At 37.9% G+C, this 21,742-nt stretch overlaps 1 protein-coding gene across 1 annotated transcript in view; it reads left to right on the forward strand.

The window, feature by feature from the left end:
• ATP13A4 (ATPase 13A4) overlaps positions 1–21,742 on the forward strand; it is a 143,831-nt gene that overhangs the window by 18,785 nt on the left and 103,304 nt on the right. The gene's annotated exons all lie outside the window — the stretch shown is intronic.

Raw genomic sequence — 21,742 nt, forward strand, 5'->3', positions numbered from 1 at the left:
CTTTTACCAGATCTCAGAGCAGTAAATTTATTTTTAATTTTTAATATCATTGAACTAATTGTATTTCCAATATCCTTGTATATATTAATCAGTTAATGGGAAATAATCAAAAAGACTGTAAAAGTATCTTATTATATATTATAGCATAATAATATCAAAAGAAAAGTAAAACATTTCATTATCCCAGGGAAGACTACTTTTCTATTAAATTTTAATGGTGTCCTGATCAACTCTTCACTGCTCTATCAATGCTTAGAAAAATATCAATACATGGTATTAATACCAACACATGATACATAATGATATTTTAATAAGCAAAAGACTGACTTACTGATGAATGTAGCTAGTTATAGCTACATTCTAAAATTATTAAAAGGAAAAAGTATTGTATGTAAAGTGACAAATGCACTAAAATAACAAACCAAAAGTAGATAAGTATTTGAATGAGATACAAAGAAGACTGATTTGCTATACTTTCCTTTGCCATGGAATCATAGATTCTCCAGCAAGAAATTTCTTCACAATTTATCTGACCTTCTGCTATTCTTTATCTTCTCCTTTCAATCTTTAATCATCTCAGAGAAATATATTTACATAAGACAAATTATTTCTTTGTAAGACAGAACTGACAATTTAACAAGTCTCTCCCTTATGTAGAACTGAAATATGGTTCTGTAAACCTGAATTCATTAGTTCTATTTCTTTTGCCTTTTGGGACTGTCAACAAATCAGCTTCTGTTTCTACAATTCAGGCATTAAAAAATTGCTCCTCAATGTCCCTCATGCCTGACACTTTAGAAATCTTCTCTTCATTCTGCACATACCCAGTTTCTCATCTGCTCTCCAGAGTTCTTGAAATATAACTCTGAATTCTTTAGAAAGATGTCCTCTATTATTTAAAAATGACTCTCTAAAAGTGATTCATCTCTGCTGTCCACAGGGATTCTGGGACATGTATTGGGAGGGACTCTGTGTCCAAGGATTACTCCTGGTTAGTGTTCAGGGGACTATATTCAGTGTCATGGTTTAAACCAGGATTGACCTTAGGCAAAACACTACCTTAATCCCTGTACTTTCTGGTCTCAGGATTTAAAAAAAACAAAAACAAAAACAACTCAGTATACGTCTCTGGAAATTGGTCAAGTTTACTGCTCTTTTATCAATGATCAGTTTCTGTTCACTCATTTTGTCCATTCATTTACTGAAGGAAAAGTGTTGTTGTTTTTTAAAAATCTGTTTTAAATATATGCATTGTATTAACATGAATTTTAATTTCTCTACAATAAATGCTCAGGAAACCTGGCCAGATAGTCTAGTGGGTACAGTGCTTGCCTCACACACACCTGACCTGGGTTTGATCCTGGCACCATATATGGTTCCCCAAGCACAGCCAAGAGTAAAGAGACAAGAGTAAGTTCTGAGTACAATGAGGTGTGATCCCTAAACAAGTATAACAACAAAAATAAGTAAACACAGAAATGCTCAGGAGATTAATCACTGAGTGTAATATAATTCACAGATAATTTTAAAAGATTCACCAAAGTCCAGAGTGGTTGCGCCATTTTCTATCAGAAATGTTTGATCAATTCAAGTTTCTACATCAGTAGCATTTACTTCAAGTACAAATTCGTCACCATATTTGTTTTATAACTATTCTGATAGGTAAGCAGTGATATTTCATGATGTTTTGGATATTCTTCCTGGATAGCTAATATTTAAAAATATATCAAAAACTTTATTTGCATGCAATCTATATATAATTTAATTTATTCAGTGATTTGCCAAATTGAGTTGTTCACTTTATTACTGTTTTGTAAGTTCTTTAAATATTCTTTTGTGTGTGTGTGTGTGTGGGGGGGGGTTGGGTCACACCCGGCAGCACTCAGGGGTTGCTCCTGACTCTATGCTCAGAAATTGCTCCTGGCAGGCTCTGGGGACCATATGGGAGGCTGGGATTCGAATCACCATCCTTCTGCATGTAAGGCAAACGCCAAACCTCCATGCTATCTCTCTGGCCCTCTTTATTCTTGATATCAGTCTTTAATTGTATACAAAAGTATATTGTATACAAAATATATTTTTCCTGGCAATAGATTTTCTTTCATTTTTTAAGAGGATTTTATAGCCCAAAGTTTTAAATATTTTTATAAAATACTATTTATCAAACTTCCCTTTACAAATAGTGCTTGGATGTATAATCTAAGAGTTTCTTGCCTAGCTATATAGTCTAAGTCCAAGACTTAACGTTTTTCTTAGTTTTGCAGCTTACATTTAAGAGTGAGTCTGCTTTGTGTTAATTTTTATATTAGGTAAGAGACATTTTTTGTTTTTGTTCCTTCCTTCCATCCTCCCTCCTTTCTTTCTTTCTTTCTTTCTTTCTTTCTTTCTTTCTTTCTTTCTTTCTTTTTTTCTTTCTTTCTTTCTTCTTCTTTCTTTCTTCTTTCTTTCTTTCTTTCTTTCTTTCTTTCTTTCTTTCTTCTTTCTTTTCTTTCTTTCTTTCTTTCTTTCTTTCTTTCTTTCTTTCTTTCTCTTCTTTCTTTTCTTTCTTCTTTTCTCTTCCTCTTTCTTTCCTTCCTTACTTCCTTCCCTTCCTTCCTTCCTTCCTTCCTCTCTTCCTTCCTTCCTTCCTTCCTTCCTTCCTTCCTTCCTTCCTTCCTTCCTTCCTTCCTTCCTTCCCTATTCTTTTTCTTTTTATCATTTTTTGTTGCTAATAGATGTCCAACTTTTCCAGCACCGGTTATAGAAAAGGCTATGTTTTCTCCAGGGAATTACTCTTGTTATATATGTCAAAAATCAAATGCAAGATTTGTGTAGTTCAATTTCGTGCTTCTATCCTGTTCCATTTGATTATGTGCCAATAGCACATTGTCTTGATTAAGGTAACTTTATAATAAAACTTTAAATCAGGCAGACTATTCCAATTTTATTTTTGATTTTCAAAATTGATTTAGTTATTATATTTAATTTCATTTTTCTATACATATATTATTTAGTTTAATATTGTTTATACCTATAAAAATCTTAACTTTTTAAAAAGAGTTGTGTTCATTTGTATATCAATTTGAAGAGAAATAAAGTCTTTGCTATGCTTTTTCCAAAACTGGGTTATAATTTCTTTCACTAATTTTTTTTGTTTTGTTTTTGGGTCACACCTGGCAGTGCTCAGGGGTTAATTCTGGCTCCATGCTCAGAAATCGCCCCTGGTAGGCACAATGGACCACATGGGATGCCGGGATTCGAACCACCGTCCTTCTGCATGAAAGGCAAATGCCTTACCTCCATGCTATCTCTCCGACCCCCCTTTCACTAAACTTTTTAGTTTTAAGTATGTAAGTCCTATACATAATTTCTTAGATTTACATGTAAGTCTTTCTTTCTCATTTCTTTTTTTGTTCTTTGGACCACACTGGTGATACTCAGAGGTTACTCCTGGCTATGTGCTCAGAAAACAGACTCAGGAGACCATATGGGATGCTGGGTATAGAACCCAGGTCCATCCTGCATCAACTGCATGCAAGGCAAATGCCCTACTGCTTGCCCAACCCCAAGTCTTTCATTTTTTGAGTAATAGTAAATGGTCTTATAATTTTAATTTTAGTGTCATCTTGTTTATTAATAAAATAAAAATATAATTGAACTTTATGTTTTTCATGGTAATGCACTATAGTGGCTTTTTTTTCATAAAGTATTTGCAATTTTTCTACATAAAATGTTTACTCTGTGCCAACAAAAGTTAGTTTATTTTTTGTACTGTTTATTTTTTATTTTCTAGCCCAAATTGCAGTACTGTACTAATTAGAGCAAAGGGAATGTATAACCTTGTCTTGTTCTGATCTGTGGAAAAATAATTCAGTCTTTCATAATCAAATATACTGCTACTTATGAGATGATTTTGCAGGGAGGGGAACATTTACTTAGTGATGCTCAGGAACTTTTAAGTTTGCTGATGTGTATTTTATGACCCAGGATATATAGTCTGTCTTAAAATATGATTCATATAGTCAATAAAAACTGAAAACAATTTTTATTCAGCCTCTGGTTCGTGTTTTATAAATATCATTTTGATTATGAGGCTTCATAATGTTCTTTTGTATTTTATATATGTTTTTAGGGAATTGATGATACTCTTAGGGTCCTTTGTTGATTTTCTGTTAAGTTGTACTATGAATTATTGATTTTTTTGTTTTGGGGCCAAAGTAGGCAGTGCTCATGGCTTATTCTTGGCTTTGTGATCAGGTAGTATCACTTCTTATGGTGCTTAGGAGACTATATGCAACGTGTAGGATGGAACTGGAGTCATTTGCAAGGCAAGGGTCTTACTCCTATACTTTGTTTCCTGCCACATGACCACAGTGCAAGGCAAATGTCTTAAGCCTATTCTCTCTCAAGCCTTCTATGAACTATTGAGGGAATTTAGAATGTACAACTTTAACGGTGAATTTATCAATTCCTTTTAATTACATTTTAATGTATTTTTTAGTTATGTTTTTGGTGTGGGACCCTTAGAATTGGCATAATTTCTTGACAAATTAAAACAGATCAGAAATGCCCTGTAGAAGACATTTAAAACCAAATTACTCATTTTTTATCATTTTTCCAAACTTTATAGCAATTTTAAAAACATAAGGTGAAAAGTTAAGTCCATTGTGTTTTATCAATTTTTACTTGACATATTTTCTTCCTAATGTTCTAAGTGTGCTTCTTCAGTGTGTTTTCTATTTAGAAAATATTGCCTTTAGTCATTCTTTGAGGGTTGGTGAGTTGACAACTTTTTCTTTTATTTTCAAAAATGTTTTGTTTATTTGTGTTTGGACCACACACAGAGTGCTAAGGGGAACTTCTGGGTCAGTGTTTGGGGATGGCTCCCAGCAGTGCTGTGGGTGGGGAAGTCATGTGGTGCCAAGGACTGAGCCCAGGCCTCCTGCATGCAAAGCATGCATAAGCAATCCCTTGAGCCATCTGTTTCTCACAACATGTTCTGCAAATATTATTTTACTGGAAAACCTCTTGATTTTCCTTTTATTCCTGAGGATATTTTCACTGGGTAGAGGATTCTGCATTGAAAGCTCTCTTCTTTCAGCACTTGAAATTTGCTTTTTTTGAAATGAATTTTCATGTGATTCTGATACACAAGATTGGCAATTACACATTTAGGCATAATGGTATAGATAGGTATTTATCTATATTTACTATAAAAATAGGAACTATATGATTTGTAAATACAATATAGATTATATTATATAGTATATTCATTATACAGGTATTTACTACATAGATAGTAATTATAGGCCTTTGCCATACTATATATATTTGACACTATATGTCTTTAATATACATAGATATCTATATAGTATCTTTATATTTCTATAGACCATTGGGAAGGAAACATTTTCTTTTTTAGTTTGGTTTTTAGGCCATACCAGTGATGCTGAGAGATAACTCCTGGCTCTGTGGTCAGGGATCACTGTTTTTTTATTTTTAAATTTTTATTTAAGTACCATGAATACAAACATGATTATAGTTGGGTTTTAGTCACAAACAGAACACCCCCCTTCACCAGTGAAACATCCCACCCCCAATGCCCCCTCCCTACTTCCTATTTCCTGCCTGTATTCGAGACAGGCATTCTACTACAGTTATTTTTTTAAGTTCAGTAAGCTGTTTTTTTTTTTTTTTTCTTTCGTAAAGCATAAGTGTTAAAAAATACAGTAGTAAAGGTGTGAAAGTGGCAATCGCGGTTGTTTCTATAGGCCCAACAAAATATGGGGAAAACAGAAAAAAAAATTCTTGGCCTAATTACAAGAAGGCCTCACCCCAGAAGTATATTGGGCTCCAGGCATACCAGTCTATCCAACTCCTGAGTCATTCTCCATAGTCCCCATGTGAAAAATTTCCACACTTTAGCTGTTGTTGGTGTCAGGTTTCTGAATTCTGTGCATTTCCTTCATTGAAGTCAGGCTGATGTGGAGCATCTTCTAGTTAGATGCTAGATGCTTACATGAGGAGAGACAGGCCCTCCAAGCAGGTTGTTGCTAAGTCATCTGTGTGTTGAGAGCACTCTTTGGAGTAAGTCAATGCCAGAGCAGTGGTAGGGTCTTCCCTGGTAGAAGTTTGCATCCTGGTAATGTTATAGACAATTATGGTTGTTTCCATAGATGGTATCCATTGTTCAGGGGTGTATGGGCAATGCCCATTCTTCTGAGGCCTAAGCCAAATCATTATGCCAAAGTTCAGGGTATAAGGCCTAACTGCATTAAAAAATTTGTGTTCTCATCTCTATTAGATAAGAACTTGTTTGCATATGTAATATTTTCCCATTTTAATGTGCCTATGCAAAAGAGAAACAATGCCACAAGGTATTGTTGGTGCATCTGGGGGCCAAGGGAACAAGTCCAACATTCCCTGTAACTTGGTTCTAACATGAATTCTATACAGAGACACTCTTCTGCCAGCATTGTTTATTGAACAGATCTCAAAGGGAAAAAAGCAAACAAACAAATAAATGAACAAAAAAACCAATGTGCAAAATTGTCACTGTATAAGAGGTTTTTCAAAAGGAGTTATAGATGTTAAGGGAATACATCTAAAATATACAAAGGAGATACACATGTTCCTTTTATGTTTTAGAAATAATTGGGTGAGGGGTGGGGGTGTTGTTTCCAGGACACCACTATGGTCTGTGATTTGACCATCTGGAGCCTGTAAACTACTCCCAGCACTCCCATATTAGGAAATGTCTAGGTTTGAGAATAGGGATTAGTGGGAAGGAAAGTTCACCAGTCCCCTCCCCAATCCACCCATCTGTTGAAGGAGAGAGAAGACTGTGGGGGGCAGGCGGAGGCCGCATCTTCCCCTAAGCTTGGCCAAAAAGCCTACAGCATGGAGCCATGTTGTTCCCTATGTTGCCTGCGGAAGCTTCCCAGGAATCGTTGTTAATAGGGCTTTGGGTACCATATTTGGTGCCAGGGATAGAATTTCATAAGATCTTCCTTCCTTCCTTCCTTCCTTCCTTCCTTCCTTCCTTCCTTCCTTCCTTCCTTCCTTCCTTCCTTCCTTCCTTCCTCCTTTCTACCCTCTCTTCCTTCCTTCCTTCCTTCCTTCCTTCCTTCCTTCCTTCCTTCCTTCCTTCCTTCCTTCCTTCCTTCCTTCCTTCCTTCCTTCCTTCCTTCCTCCTTCTTTCCTCCTTCCTACCCTCTCTTTCTTCCTTCCTTCCTTCCTCCTTCCTACCCTCTCTTCCTTCCTTCCTTCCTTCCTCCTTCCTTCCTTCCTTCCTTCCTTCCTCCTTCCTACCCTCTCTTTTTTCCTTCCTTCCTTCCTCCTTCCTACCCTCTCTTCCTTCCTTCCTTCCTTCCTTCCTTCCTTCCTTCCTTCCTTCCTTCCTTCCTCCTTCCTTCCTCCCTCCCTTCCTTCCTTCCTTCCTCCTTCCTTCCTTCCTCCCTCCCTTCCTTCCTCCTTCCTTTTTTCCTCCCTTCCTTCCTTCCTCCTTCCTTCCTTCCTCCCTCCCTTCCTTCCTCCTTCCTACCCTCTCTTTCTTTCTTCCTTCCTTCCTTCCTCCTTCCTACCCTCTCTTCCTTCCTTCCTTCCTTCCTTCCTTCCTTCCTTCCTTCCTTCCTTCCTTCCTTCCTTCCTTCCTCCCTTCCTTCCTTCCTCCTTCCTTCCTTCCTCCTTCCTACCCTCTCTTCCTTCCTTCCTACCCTCTCTTCCTTCCTTCCTTCCTTCCTTCCTCCTTCCTACCCTCTCTTCCTTCCTTCCTTCCTTCCTTCCTTCCTTCCTTCCTTCCTTCCTTCCTTCCTCCTTCCTACCCTCTCTTCCTTCCTCCTTCCTACCCTCTCTTCCTTCCTTCCTTCCTTCCTACCCTCTCTTCCTTCCTTCCTTCCTTCCTTCCTTCCTTCCTTCCTTCCTTCCTTCCTTCCTTCCTTCCTTCCTTCCTTCCTTCCTTCCTTCCTCCCTCTCTCTCTGCTTCAGGATTATCACTGGCTCTGTGCTCAGGGATTGAACCAAGGTTGACTGCATGCAGGCCAGCACCTTAATCTTTATATTATCTCTATCCCTGACTTAATTTTCTCTTTAACACCAGTGGCTTCAGACCAATGGACCAGTATGTTTGAAAAGCTTAGTGTTATCCTTATGAGTTCATATGACCAATAAACACTAATTTAGGCTCTGTAAAGTACAGTAGATTCAGTTTAGAATATGTTAATTCTTTCAAATGTAATGTGTAAAAATATATACAATCAATTAAATGATAAATTAAACTCAAATATCACTTTGTCAGAGTTAGAACAAAGCTAGCATTTTGATGGGTTTCCAGGAGCCCTCACTAATTACAGTGCATCTCTGTTCCCTTTCCCTAACCAAGAGATAACCTCTCAATGGACTTTTGTAAATACCAGTTCCTGTGTTAATCAAAATATTGTTTCTTAATTTGTATGCACTCTATAACAATATTTTTGGAGAGCATTTGATTGAAATCACACTGATTATATTCTTTTGCACTTTGTTTTTATACTTATGTTTGTTAGATGTACCCATATTATTGCAGTTTATTCAATATAATTATGAATCAGGAGTATTTATTTCAAAATATGTGATTATTAAGACTTGTTGTTTGAGGGAAGTAGGAAGCCTGTCTAGAGTACAGGCTGGGGTGGGGTGGGGAGGAGGGAGATTTGGGACATTGGTGGTGGGAATGTTGCACTAGTGAAGGGGTGTGTTTTTTCCATGACTGAAACCCAACTACAATCATATTTGTAATCAAAGTATTTAAACAAAGATATTAAAAAAAAGAATTGTTTTTCATTTTGGATCAACAAGAGGCAATGGCATTCAGGAGACCAAGTGGTACTACTGATCAAACATAAGCTATCCACATTTAAACATGCACACCCCTCTGAATTATCTCCCTAGCCCAAGACATTTTTTTTCTCAAATGAATTTCATTTATTTAACCAACCTCTTTGGTGTAATTTTATGTCAGATGGATTTTGGATTTATTTATTTATTTTTTTTGATTTATGGACCATACTGTGGCTATGCACTCAAATCACACCTGGCTTGGGGGACCATATGGAATGCCCGGGAGATCTAACTGCTGTCAGTCCTAAGATAGTGCATGAAAGGCAACCACCCTACAGCTTTTGCCATTGCTCCAGCCCCAGATTATTTCTAATAGGAAATATTTATACAGGCATTCACATTCACAATAGAGATGATAGACATGAAATTGTGAGATCGTACAGTCTTCTTATATTCATAAAGTGATTTCAACAATTTATCTCTCACCAGCAATGTGAAGGAAGGACTTCTAATTCAAAAAAAATGGTAGTCATCATTCTCTTGCTAGACTTCCCTACTTTCATTACCAAGAAATTACTGCAAGACATTTTAACAATAGATCAATTTTACCAAGTGGCTTTTACTTATATACACATAGTTGTATAAGTTGTTTAGGTATAAACTTATAATAAAAGATCAACCTATATATATTTATTCTATAATTGAAACTTTTTTAAACAAAATAGTTTTTATTTAATGAAACTTTTTTTTTGTTTTGTTTTTGGGCCACACCTGTGACACTCAGGGGTTACTCGTGGCTATGTACTCAGAAATTGACCCTAGCTTGGGGACCATATGGGATGCCAAGGGATTGAATCACAGTCCTTCTTAGATAAACAGCATACAAGGCAAATGCCCTACTGCTGTGCCACCACTCCAGTCCCTACTTAATGAAACTTTTAGAATAAGTGATGTGAGCTGAGAAATAGGGAAAATATGTCCTAGAGAGAATGGAAGCTTATCCAGATTGGAAACAAAGAAACATTAGAAATAAAAAAATCAAGTGAGATCCCTGAATAAGGGAAAACATAGGCTTGAAGAGAGCAAGCCAATGCTCCGTTGTTTTAATAGCTAGAAATGGGATTGAAACCCTTTAGGTTAAAAGGGTAATGTTAATCAACCTACATGTGTGTAATTGTTGGAGTGGAGGGACTTGAAATATTACTTTTTGGTTCTAGCCCAATGTCTGGCACATGATGTAATTATTAGTAGGGTTTTCTGAAAATGGGACAGGTTTCCTTAGAAAGGACATTTTGCTTCACCAGAGGTGTGGGAGTTTCATGTTGTGAAATGTGAAACAGTTGTATTTCTGTTCCTTTCATCTCTGACTTCATAGCAGCAAGATATACCTCTTTCATTTTTTTATTTTGAGATTCTTGGTTAATGATCAGAGGACAAGCTCAGAGGGGTGTGAATGTAGGAGACCCGGGTTTCAGTTCTGGCATTACATGGTCCCCAGAGCACTGCTGAAAATGACCCAAAAGTACAGAGACAGGAGTAGCCCCTGAGTTCTTCCAGGTGTGGCTCTAGGTATTCATCTTCCAATCCTTGCTTATGTGTCAATAATACCTGAAAATAAAGACAAATATTTGACCATACAACTTGTCACGTTAAATTCTCCATTGAGCAAAGAGGAGAAACACAATTTTTTTGTGGGGGGAGGGACACACTCTCCAGGCTCTGCACTCAGAAATCACTCCTAGCAGACTCCAGGGACCATATGGAATGCTGATGATTAAACCTGGGTCCTTTCAGAATTGGTTGCATGTAAGGCAAAGGCCCTACTGCTGTGCTATCACTCTGGTCCCAGAAACAATACTTTGGAAGGTAACCATTATTTTCTCTCTACTTACTCTGTGCATTCTTGTTTGAGAATCCTCCTTAGATCTCAACTTCCTTCTTTGAAAAGTGCTGCTTGGGTATATGTTAAGATTCACTGGGTACTAATAATTTATAATAGACATATTCTGGATTCTGTTTTTCCAGTCTAGTAATATTTCAACTTATTCCATAAATAGATATTCTTACAGTGTAAGGAGCCATTTGCTCACTCACAAAATATTTATATGTCTATAAAGTGCCAAGAAATATTCCAGGCCTCCAGTAGTGACAAGATGAACAAAGCTCTGCTCTAGTAAGCTTAAATTCTACTGCATATCATAAAAAATATAAGTAGAAAAATATCAGACAGATACATAGATCATGAAGATTTAAAATGTGAAGAAGTGCCAGAGAGATACTATAGCAAGTATTATATAACACACTCTGTACACAGCCATCTTGGATATGAAGAAGTGTAACAGAATAACTGCATAGTTATACTAGACTCTGCTCAGAAAAACTGAGCTCTACATGACAAAGAAAGGCTGAAGATGTCAGAATATCACTGAAAGATTATAAATCAGCCTTATTTTTGCCACTACTTTCCATTACATCATCAAAGGTTCCTTGTTCTAGAATATGCATATTTGTTTCGTACCTGGGATAGTCATTTCTTGGTGAAAAAAGTAGAGGGAATTCCTTTCCAATGACCCCATTATTTATTGTGCCTGTACAGAAGGGAAGAAAAAAGAAAAGAAAGGGCAAAAAAGCACAAAACAATTTTCTTTTTTAGTTATTTATCTAGTTTTTTTCATTTCTTTGTTTTGGTGTGGTTATTGAAGTTATTGTCTCCATTTATATATATTTTTTCTTCTTTTCTTTTCTTCCTTTATGTGCTCTGCCATGTGTTTTTATCTCAAGACCATGGCCTTTATGTGGTGCTTATCTATATTGTTGGAGTGCTCACTGGATATTTTACTTGACACTTCTTTTTGTACTGGTGTGGTGTTTCACCCTTCTTTTCCCCTTCGTCTCTCAAACCTAGGATGAGAGCCTCCAGAAGGACACTGCCCATTTTCGACGTATTTTTTTTTTCTCCCCAGTTTAGTACCTTTCTCTTCTTCAAACAAAACCATATAACTTGAACTATCTAGTCCAGCCTCCCAATTAGAGCAGAAAATAAGGGAGGTACCAAGACCAAACAGGTGTAGGACCTCTAAGTAGTAAGCTAGGCACAGAGGGGACCACTTATTCTAGCAGCCCCGGGGGTGAGGGAGGAGGATATAGAAGGTAGGACAGGAGTGGAGGTGGAGGGAGGACAATTTGGTGATGGGAACTCCCCTGTTTTTATGTTAATATGTACCTAAAATATTATTGTCAATGATATGTAAGCCACTATGATTAAAATAAATATTATATTAAGAAATGTATTAAATGGCAGAACCAATTTTGTAAAATAAGTGTGTTTATTTTAGCAAAATATTTATTTTAGCAAAAACATAATTTTTCGGTCTTTGAGTCACACCTGTGGTGCTCAGAGCAACTTCTAGTACATGTGCTCCAAGTCATTGAGCAATCTACTTGGTCACAGAATTTGGGCTTTAATATGTGGTCTTTCCCCTATTATGCCTGGTTTTGACTCTTTATTTTGCACAATGAGTAGATTTCATTGACAAGTGCAATAAGTGTTTGCCTTTGCCTTCTCAGTCTGCTCCACTAACCTAGCAAAAGATGTTTTCATTTTAGTATCCCAGGATCGCTTGGAAAATGCCTCTTGTTCAAGTGGAAAGAGTCTACACCAAAGATTGGGATGTTGCTGTCTCGACCGTGGGTGTAGTCTTCGATGACTTTCCCCCTTGGCTCTGCAGTTTAAAACTTGTGGAAACCTGTTTAAAGGGAACTAAGAAACTTGTCTGGATGGCATATCCATTAGCTCAAATGGAAATAATTCACAGGAGTTCAAGCTTTGTCCCCTGGGACACATGCTGGATAAGCATATCAGAGCCAGGCACGAGTTTTTTTGGTGAGAGACAGGCTCGTTTGGTGGAAGCTGACTCTGGAAGCTTCTTCTGAGTGATGTTGGTTCATTATTAACCTCCTTGATTCTTTCTTGCCTTATTTCCCATCACAGCAATATGCCATGTTATGTAGGATTGTGTGGATTAAAGTGGAATATTGGAAGGGGGTGTGTGTCATATCAATGGATGCGACAAAGAAGATTTTCCAGTTTAGGCTGACAGCTTCAGGGCTAAACAAAGGAAACCCTTGTTAGTCAATTCAGGGTTGGCAATAAAACACCCAAACTGTCTGTTCTTCCTGCTTCTGTACGTAGATTCCTGGTAGACTGGCACAACCATAAGTCATAGGCTTTGCGCCTGACTTCACCTGTGACTTGAGTTTTAGGAAAGCTACAAAAATCTACCTGTGGGTAGTAGAAGGAGAAAGATGAAGGCGCAGAGTTGGAGCTTAGCAAACTCCTTTGGCCAATGATTTACTGGACTTGAGTACAAGATCTAGAGTTTCAAAGTGCTGGTTGGGTCCGGAATCAAAGGACAAGACCATATAATTGGAGTGTGGAATAAACGAAAGTTTATTTCATCAGCCACAAGCTCCATACTGACCAGTCAGGGCAGTCTACCAGATGAGATGACCCTTCCCAAGGTCACAAGCCAGGTTATAAAGGCAGGGGATGATGAGATTCTAACTTCTGATAATCTTTAAAATGAATGGCTGTTGTCTAGGATATCTTTTTACTGCTTCCCCATGTCCTTTTCAGATAGGCTACCTGGTACGGCCAAGTAGCTTAGGGCAGGGAAATTTAGGCTTGAGAAATAGAAGCCTAACATGTGGTCTTTTACAAAATGGCATCCTCACATGATACAGAAAACAGAACACACCAATAATGTTGGAACAGAACATTTAGAACCTTAAAGACTCTATTCTAGGCCTTGTCCTAGGACCTGCGCAAATACCAAGATTGCTTGCTACAGTGGCCTGATTTTTTCATCCACAAAGTTTTCTGACACCACAAAAAAACAAACAAACAAACAAAAAACCATAGAATATGGCAATGAGAAGGTATGGAGCCAGTGGTCGTTCCCATGACAATATGCTTCAAGGGTGGAAAAACCCTGAATCTCTTAGGCCACAGAAATTTCCTTTCTTCCCCAATACTTACTGTGCCTATACAAAAAAAAAAAAAAGTGGGGTAACACCAAACCCTGCCACTCCAGCATTCCTTTTACTGTTTTTTTTGTCTGTTTTTGATATTATTTGCCTTCTCTTTTTTCTACCACTTTTTTCTTTTTTCTTTTTTTTCAATCTTGTGGATATTTTTCAGTGATTTTTTTCATTTCTTTCTTTCTTTCTTTCTTATTTTTTTTAGTAGTTGATACCAAATTTTTTCTTCTCTTTTCCTTAACCTTTTTATCTCCAACAGAATAGCATAAGTTGAATCATTCAACCTTATAAATTGAGGGGGAAAACAGATGATACCAGGACCAGTCATATGAACATGTAGTGTAAATAAAAAATGACCAGACTGGAACACCAAACAGAATAGATACCCAACCTACAACAAGCTGTAAAGTGGAGACCAGTTACACTAGTATTCTGGAGGGGGGTAAAGGAGGGAGATATAGGAGACATGCTGGGAACAGGAGTGGAGGGAGGACATTGGTGGCGGAAATGCCCTTCATTCATTGTCACTATGTACCGTAAATAATTCTGTGTAATGAACTTCAGTCACAATAAAAATTAAAACAAACAAACAACAAAATGGCATCTTCCCTTGTTCAGAACCTAGGGCCCCACAGTGCCCCCCAGAGGGTAGATTTTAACACCTAAGTGCATTTAATAACCACAGGTCATCTTCCAAGGCAATGTTTCTCTTGTTTGGGCATATACTCAGGGTGCAAAATCACACGGGTCTATTGGACAAACTGGTAGGATAGGGGAACCCAGGAAAGAAATAGTTTTGAAAGTGAGCCACAGTTGAAAAATGGCTGAGAAATCTTACTTCAGGATGGATATTTGGTGACTTAGTAAGGCATGTCTTACAAAACACACTTTTAGTTTCTAATATTGCCCTTTTTCCTTACTATTTTCTCCTGCTTGGAGCTACCCTTCTCCCACCTTTCTCAACTATTGAATCTCTAGCAATTTTCTCTATGGCATCTCAAGGAACAATTCTTTTAAAAAGTTTTTTCCTAATTATCATCTCAATAGGAGAGTTTTGTCATCAGAATCTAATGACACCTGACCCGCCTCCTGTTTTTCATACTCCATTTACTAAAAAATCCAAACTTTTTTTTTTGTCCTAAATTACAGTTAATTTATTTTTTCTTTTGGGGACACACCCGTGGCACTCAGGGGATACTCCTGGCTATGTGCTCAGAAATCGCTCCTGGCTTGGGGATCATATGGGATGCTGGGGGGATCGAAACGTGGTCTGGTTAGGTTAATGTGTGCAAGGCAAATGCCCTACTGCTGTGCCACCGCTCTGGTCCCTAATTTTTAATTCTTCTCTGAGTCTATGTTAGCTTCTTGAGGGTGAGAAATTAATTCTAGCCCAACCTACCTTTACTGTGGTCTCAGACACAGTAGATTATAGGAGTTGAACAGAAGCAAAGGCCACTTGAAGATTCTAGGGTGGAAGTACACCTTCTGAACCCTTTTTTAGGTTCAGCAATCTCTAAACCAGGTCCTATATCTGACTATTGGTAAAACAGTTATATTTTTAGCATTTTCTTATTAGAGATAGAGTTCTTTGAATAAGAAAAAGGAAAAATGAAAGCTCTTGTCCAAAAGCCTTGTCCTCGAGACTAATTTGAGGGTAATACCAATGTTGAAATAATGAGCATTTCTTCATGGCTTAATGACAAAAGCACAGAGAAGTACCTGAATCTTACTTATGCTTACTCTGTCCCCAATCTGGCTTCAGTGATCTGGTCTCATTTTGAGTGTCTAATAGAACAGTACAGTCAAATTTACTGAGCTAGAAACAAGGATAACAAGGACTCATTAATTTGCAGTACCTGCTTTCTGACTTTCCTTCCTTTTCACTTAGGTGTGATCATTCATTTACTTATTTGTTTTTGTTTTGTTTTGTTTTGTTTTGTTTTTGGGCCACACCCAGTAACTCTCAGGGGTGACTCCTGGCTCTGCACTCAGAAATCACTCCTGGCAGGCTTGGGGTACCATATGATGCCATTGACCATTGATGCCAGAGATCAAATCCGGGTCCATCCTGGGTCAGCAGTGTACAAGGCAAATGCCTTACTGCTGTGATGTCACTCTAGCCTCCTCATGTATTCATTTGTTCAGCAAATATATATTGAGTGTCTACTACATATAGATAATAGATTAGATGCTGGGTAAATAATATCAACGGAAGCAAATTTCAATGGATCTTAAATTGACAAAACTTAATGTCATGCTGTGGGGAGCAGAAGGAAGAATAATTTGAAAAGTTAGCCAAACGTTGAGGTGCAAATTTATGAAAAGAAATATTACAATGAACATTTGAGAGCAGAACTGATTAATAGAGAAGATTGGGTAAACTGGCTTCATCTCTGAGATGGAGATTTAAAGCTGACTTCTGACGTGGAAACCATTGGGCAACCCTGAGGTACCTCAAAGCTTTGAGGAATTGAAAAATTTTAGTTGTCCTGAGGATGGGGCATATGAGATGGGAGAAGGGGAGACTGGTTCTGGCAGTCACAGACCACACAGTATAGTTTCCTTCCTCTCTTAATACCTCAATGTCTTCAGCTGCAAAATGATGAATTGTAACATAACTGATTTTAATGGTCATTTGGCATGAAGTCCTTTTTTTGTGAAAGTTTTTTTTTTTTTTTTTGGGTCAAACCTGGCAGTGCTCAGGAGTTACTCCTGGCTCTATGTTCAGAAATTGCTCCTGGCAGGTTCAGGGGACCATATGGGATGTTAGGATTCAAACTAGCATCCTTCTGCATGCAAGGCAAATGCTTTACCTCCATGCTATCTCTCTGGCCCCTTTTTTGGTAGATTTTTAAAACATTATTTGTTTATTTAATTGCTCTAAAACTTTTTTTGAAATATAATAAAATGATTGGAATTCTATTTTTTTCTAATGCTGTTAGTAATGGATTTTTTTTTGTGGTTTTTGGGTCACACCCGGCAGTGCTCAGGGGAAACTCCTGGCTCCATGCTCAGAAATTGCTCCTGGCAGGCACGGGGGACCATATGGGACACCGGGATTCAAACTGATGACCTTCTGCATGAAAGGCAAACGCCTTACCTCCATGCTATCTCTCCGGCCCCATAGTAATGGATTTTTATACACACAATTTTAACCCCATCACCAGCATATCCACCTTTAGTGTACCCACCAATTAAATAAAGGGATTTGTTTAATTGTTATGAACCACTCCAGGGCATACTTAGAGGCATACTATCCAAGATTTTTTTTGCCATCGTCATTAAAAATGGTCTAATTTTGTTTTGTATATTGCTGATCACATCCTGGTTGGATTAGATGGGAGGAACACACAGATCTATAGGACTTCTCTACTGTGGCACTATTTGGAACCAGACCATCTTTTATTATTCCTGGTCTGCACCCATCAATTGCTGATAGCATTTCCACTCACTTGAAAGGAACCAAAAATATCCCTAGCCATTTGAAATGTTCACTGGGGAATAAAATCTTCCTTGACTAAGACCACTAGCTGGAATAAAACTCACCAGACCACTGGTGAGGCTTTAACTCCAATATGAGGACCTGATCTGAGATGATCTGAGATGCACAGCCTCAGTTTTGGAGAAATAGCACAAGGAACTGGCAATGCCTACTCATTTAAGCAAGGTTTTATCTTTTTTTTGACCTGTTTATTTTTTACTTTAACTTTTTTCTTAGGTGTTCAAAATTAGATTTTTTTTTATTACAATCCTTAGTTCCTGCTATTCTTTCATTATTTACCCACATAGTGCTACATTAACTTGGTCTTTATGAATATAATCACACATGATAACCTTATTCAAATATTCTCTCCATACTTGGAGGTTACTCCCAGGGTTTGAATCTGGGGCTCCTGTGTGCAAAGTATATGCTATAACCCTTTGTGACACCTCCTAGATTCTTCATGGAAACTCTTTCACTTGATTTTCTGTTACTAAGTCATCTGCAATGCAGGGATGCTGGAGTAGATGTGTTTGTAGTGCTGAGTAAGATCCTTTCTGTAAACAGCACACTGTACATTATTCTTCTGCTATCTAGGCATATTGGATTAGTTCCTGTTTAGTTATATTTGCTTTTCTAGTTCTCCAGCTGATTTTTTTTTTTTTTTGAGAAGTGAGGGCCTCTGAAATAGTGCTTTAGAGATCTGGCCCCTGGTCTTGGAAATGCTAGACTCTGGGTCAAATCAAGGGTCTGAGGATGCATTACTGCTTCAGCCCTGCAGTACAGAGAATTACTCAGGGCAACCTGGGGATACTTAGAGATTCTGTGGAACTAGGGATTGCACTAGGCTTAGCTGCAAGTCAGATATGTGCCTTAACCCTGGTAGAATTTCTTCAGGTTCCCTTCAGCTGATACTTTTTGTTTGCTTGTTTGTTTTTAGTCACTTCTAGTGATGCTCAGGGCTTACTCCTAGCTTTGCACTCAGACATTTCTCCTGGTTGTGCATCAGAAGCCAGGCATTTAATCTGGGTCAGTTGATGCAAGGCAAATGATCTTCCTGCTGTACTTTCACTCTAGTCCCTCCAGCTGATTCATTTTGCACATGATTCTTGTGTAATACTGTCACAATGTGCATTTTATTGCAAAAATAAGGTAAAAATAATTATTTTTATTTAAATATAACTGAAGAACCAGTGCTGGAGTGATAGCACAGCAGGTAAGGCTTTGGCCTTCCACAGAGTCGACCTGGGTTTGATCCTCAGCATCCCATATGTTCCCCCAAACCTGTCAGGAGTTACTTCTGGGTACAGAGCCAGAAATAACCCCTGAGCATTGCTGGGTATGTCCCCCCCAAAGAAACCCTTAACTAACTAACTAACTAACTAACTAACTAACTAACTAACTAACTAACTATCTAATTTAAGCACCAATTTATGAAACATTTTTGTCTTAGGATTTTCGGATGAGGTTATTTAGGTTGAGAAAGTCGCATTTGGGTCTAGACTTATCAACTTCTAGGATGCTTAAAAAGTTGTCATTTAGGGGCCATGAGAGATAACACAGCGGCGTTTGCCTTGCAAGCAGCCGATCCAGGACCAAAGGTGGTTGGTTCGAATCCCGGTGTCCCATATGGTCCCCTGTGCCTGCCAGGAGCTATTTCTGAGCAGACAAACTGGAGTAACCCCTGAGCACCGCTGGGTGTGGCCCAAAAAAAAAAAAGTTGTCATTTAGCGCAAAAATAAACAAGAAATTGATTAGAGAGAAATTTGAATAGGATGTTAGATTAAGATAAAATTATGTAATTGGGTTCAGTTAATAAAATTTATGGTAGAGAATTAAAGTTTAGTGTGTGAATTTCCATATTCACACCCCAAATTTGGAAAGGAGAAAGAGGTTATTGTTAGGGAAGTAAACTTTCAAATAAAGAATCACTTAACTGGAGCCAGAGATATAGCATGGAGGTAAGGCATTTGCCTTTCATGTAGAAGGTCTGTGGTTTAAATCCCGGCATCTCATATGATCCCCTGAGCCTGCCAGGAGTGATTTCTGAGCAAAGAGCCAGGAGTAACTCATGAGCGCTCCCGGGTGTGACCCAAAAACTAAAAAAAAAAAAAAAAAAAAAAGAATCATGTAACTTTTAAATATTGATGAAGCCATTAAAATTTTTGCAAAGCCCTCTTCCAGAGACTAATGGCTCAATAGTTGGAACTGTAATTTGACGGAGTGAATTGATTTGTTTAAATCATGTCAGCTCAGGGCAAGAGATGGTCAGGGAAGATTCCAGAGCCTGTTTTTAAACTCTGCTAATATCTGACTCCATTAGCAGGACAGTCACAACTGTGCAGAGGGAATTGTTGGGAATAGAACAATCCAACCTACTCATCTGGCTGATATGATAATCTGGTACATCTCTCATTGCACCCCAGGGCCTGGCAAAGTTGAATCTACACTGGCTTAGGTGTCCTGCTAGCTGTCTCTAGGACTAGAAGCCTAAGAAACACTCTTAGTATTTGGTGGGTCAGGGGAAGTCAGCCACTCCCTTGCTCCGGTCAGTTTCACCTGCATTTGCTTGTACTGTGACTTTGCACTGCTATTCATGAAGTATTTACTTACTTAGGGTCAAGCAGTAAGTTAAAGGGCTGAGTGTAAACTCTGACACCCTGTATTAATGCACTAGGTAAGATTTTTATCTAGACTTTGGAAATTATCAGAATATTTATGGAGAAGTTCACATGTGTTTTGAGTTTGATTATTTTGGGAAATATGGTCTCTAGATTATTAGGGAGATCTACAGACTGGGGTTTAAATCCTTGACATCCATACAGGATAGAAAACCTGGGTATCTGGAAGCCAAAGTTTTTTTTTTTTTTTTTTTTTTTGGTTTTTGGGCCACACCCATTTGACGCTCAGGGGTTACTCCTGGCTATGTGCTCAGAAATCGCCCCTGGCTTGGGGGGACCATATGGGACGCCGGGGGATCGAACCGCGGTCCTTCCTTGGCTAGCGCTTGCAAGGCAGACACCTTACCTCCAGCGCCACCTACCCGGCCCCTGGAAGCCAAAGTTTAAGCCCTTAGAGATATCAAGGCTTTAAATGCCCAAAATAGGGGGAAAATTTGTTAGTAGGAGGGATATAAAGAAAGAAACAATGTACTATTTTGAAATGCATAGAGACTGCCACTAGTGTAATATTCTTTTTGCATTTTTCCTCAATATTCTTTTTTTTTTTTTTTGATGATTGATTTGTGTGTGTGTGTGTGTGTGGTGTGCGGTATAGAAAAAGAAATTCCCTCAAGCATATTTGGGAACATCGAAGTACTCTAAACAGTACTATGATTATATATTTGCAATATTCAATTCAATACCTATTACCAGTCTCTACAATATAAGTCAGTTTAATTTGTCTCACTTCAACAAGTAATAGTCCAACACTCCTTGTCTATTTTACTCCAAACTTTCTACAAAAATGTTGGCAATAGGAGCTGGAGGAATAGCATAGCAGGTAGGGCATTTGCCTTGCACTTAGCCTGGGTTCAATTGCTAGTATCCCATATGATTCCCTGAACCTTCCATGAGTTATCCACGAGTGCAAAGCCAGGAGCTAATCCTCTATACAATGGGTCTGGCCTAAAATACAAATAAAAATAAAAATGCTGGCAATAGATTCTAGATTATGAATCATTCACTGGTATGTAGTGTCATAGAACTGAAAGAAAACAGGTTTTATAGTAGCACTGGATTAAAAGGTATATGGAAGGGGTGAATTTACCAGACTTGCCTGAGACACTTCTAATCTATTATTATTGTTGTGTTGTTATTATTAATTGTACCCTATTTAGACAATAATTTGGTTTATTATTAGGTCAGTCTTCTCTATAATTCTTTCATTGTTTTAACCATGATTCTGTATATCTGTTTGTGTCTTTCTCCTCATTAAATTAATTAGCTCCTTGAGGCTAGAGACATACTGTAATTTATCTCTAGGTTTAACACATGCCTGATATTGGAGGGCACTTCAAAAACATTTGTTAAGTTGAACTGAAGTTCAAGGCAAAATGACGATGTGCCTAATAATAGTAGAAATAGCAGAGACAGTAACTAATTAAATAGCACTGACACAGACTAATCCTTTTCAACTTCATAAAAGTATCCAGAGAAATGGATATGATCACTATACCCATTTAATAGAAGACAAAATATAGACTAAATACTTTGTTTAAGGCCACACTAAGAAATTGGCGGCATAAAACTTAGAACCCAGAGAATGTGCGTTAACACAGTTTACTCTATTTCCTGTTGGTTTGAGACATTTTAGCCAGCCCCAAAGATTATCTATATTTTTGTGGAAAATAACTCTGGAACTGAGGCTAGGAATTTAAAGGATGGTTTTTCATTATGTCCTTCTTGGAAGGAAGAAATTTGTCTA

This window comes from Suncus etruscus, chromosome 6, assembly GCF_024139225.1.
Source record: "Suncus etruscus isolate mSunEtr1 chromosome 6, mSunEtr1.pri.cur, whole genome shotgun sequence".
Lineage (NCBI taxonomy): Eukaryota > Metazoa > Chordata > Mammalia > Eulipotyphla > Soricidae > Suncus > Suncus etruscus.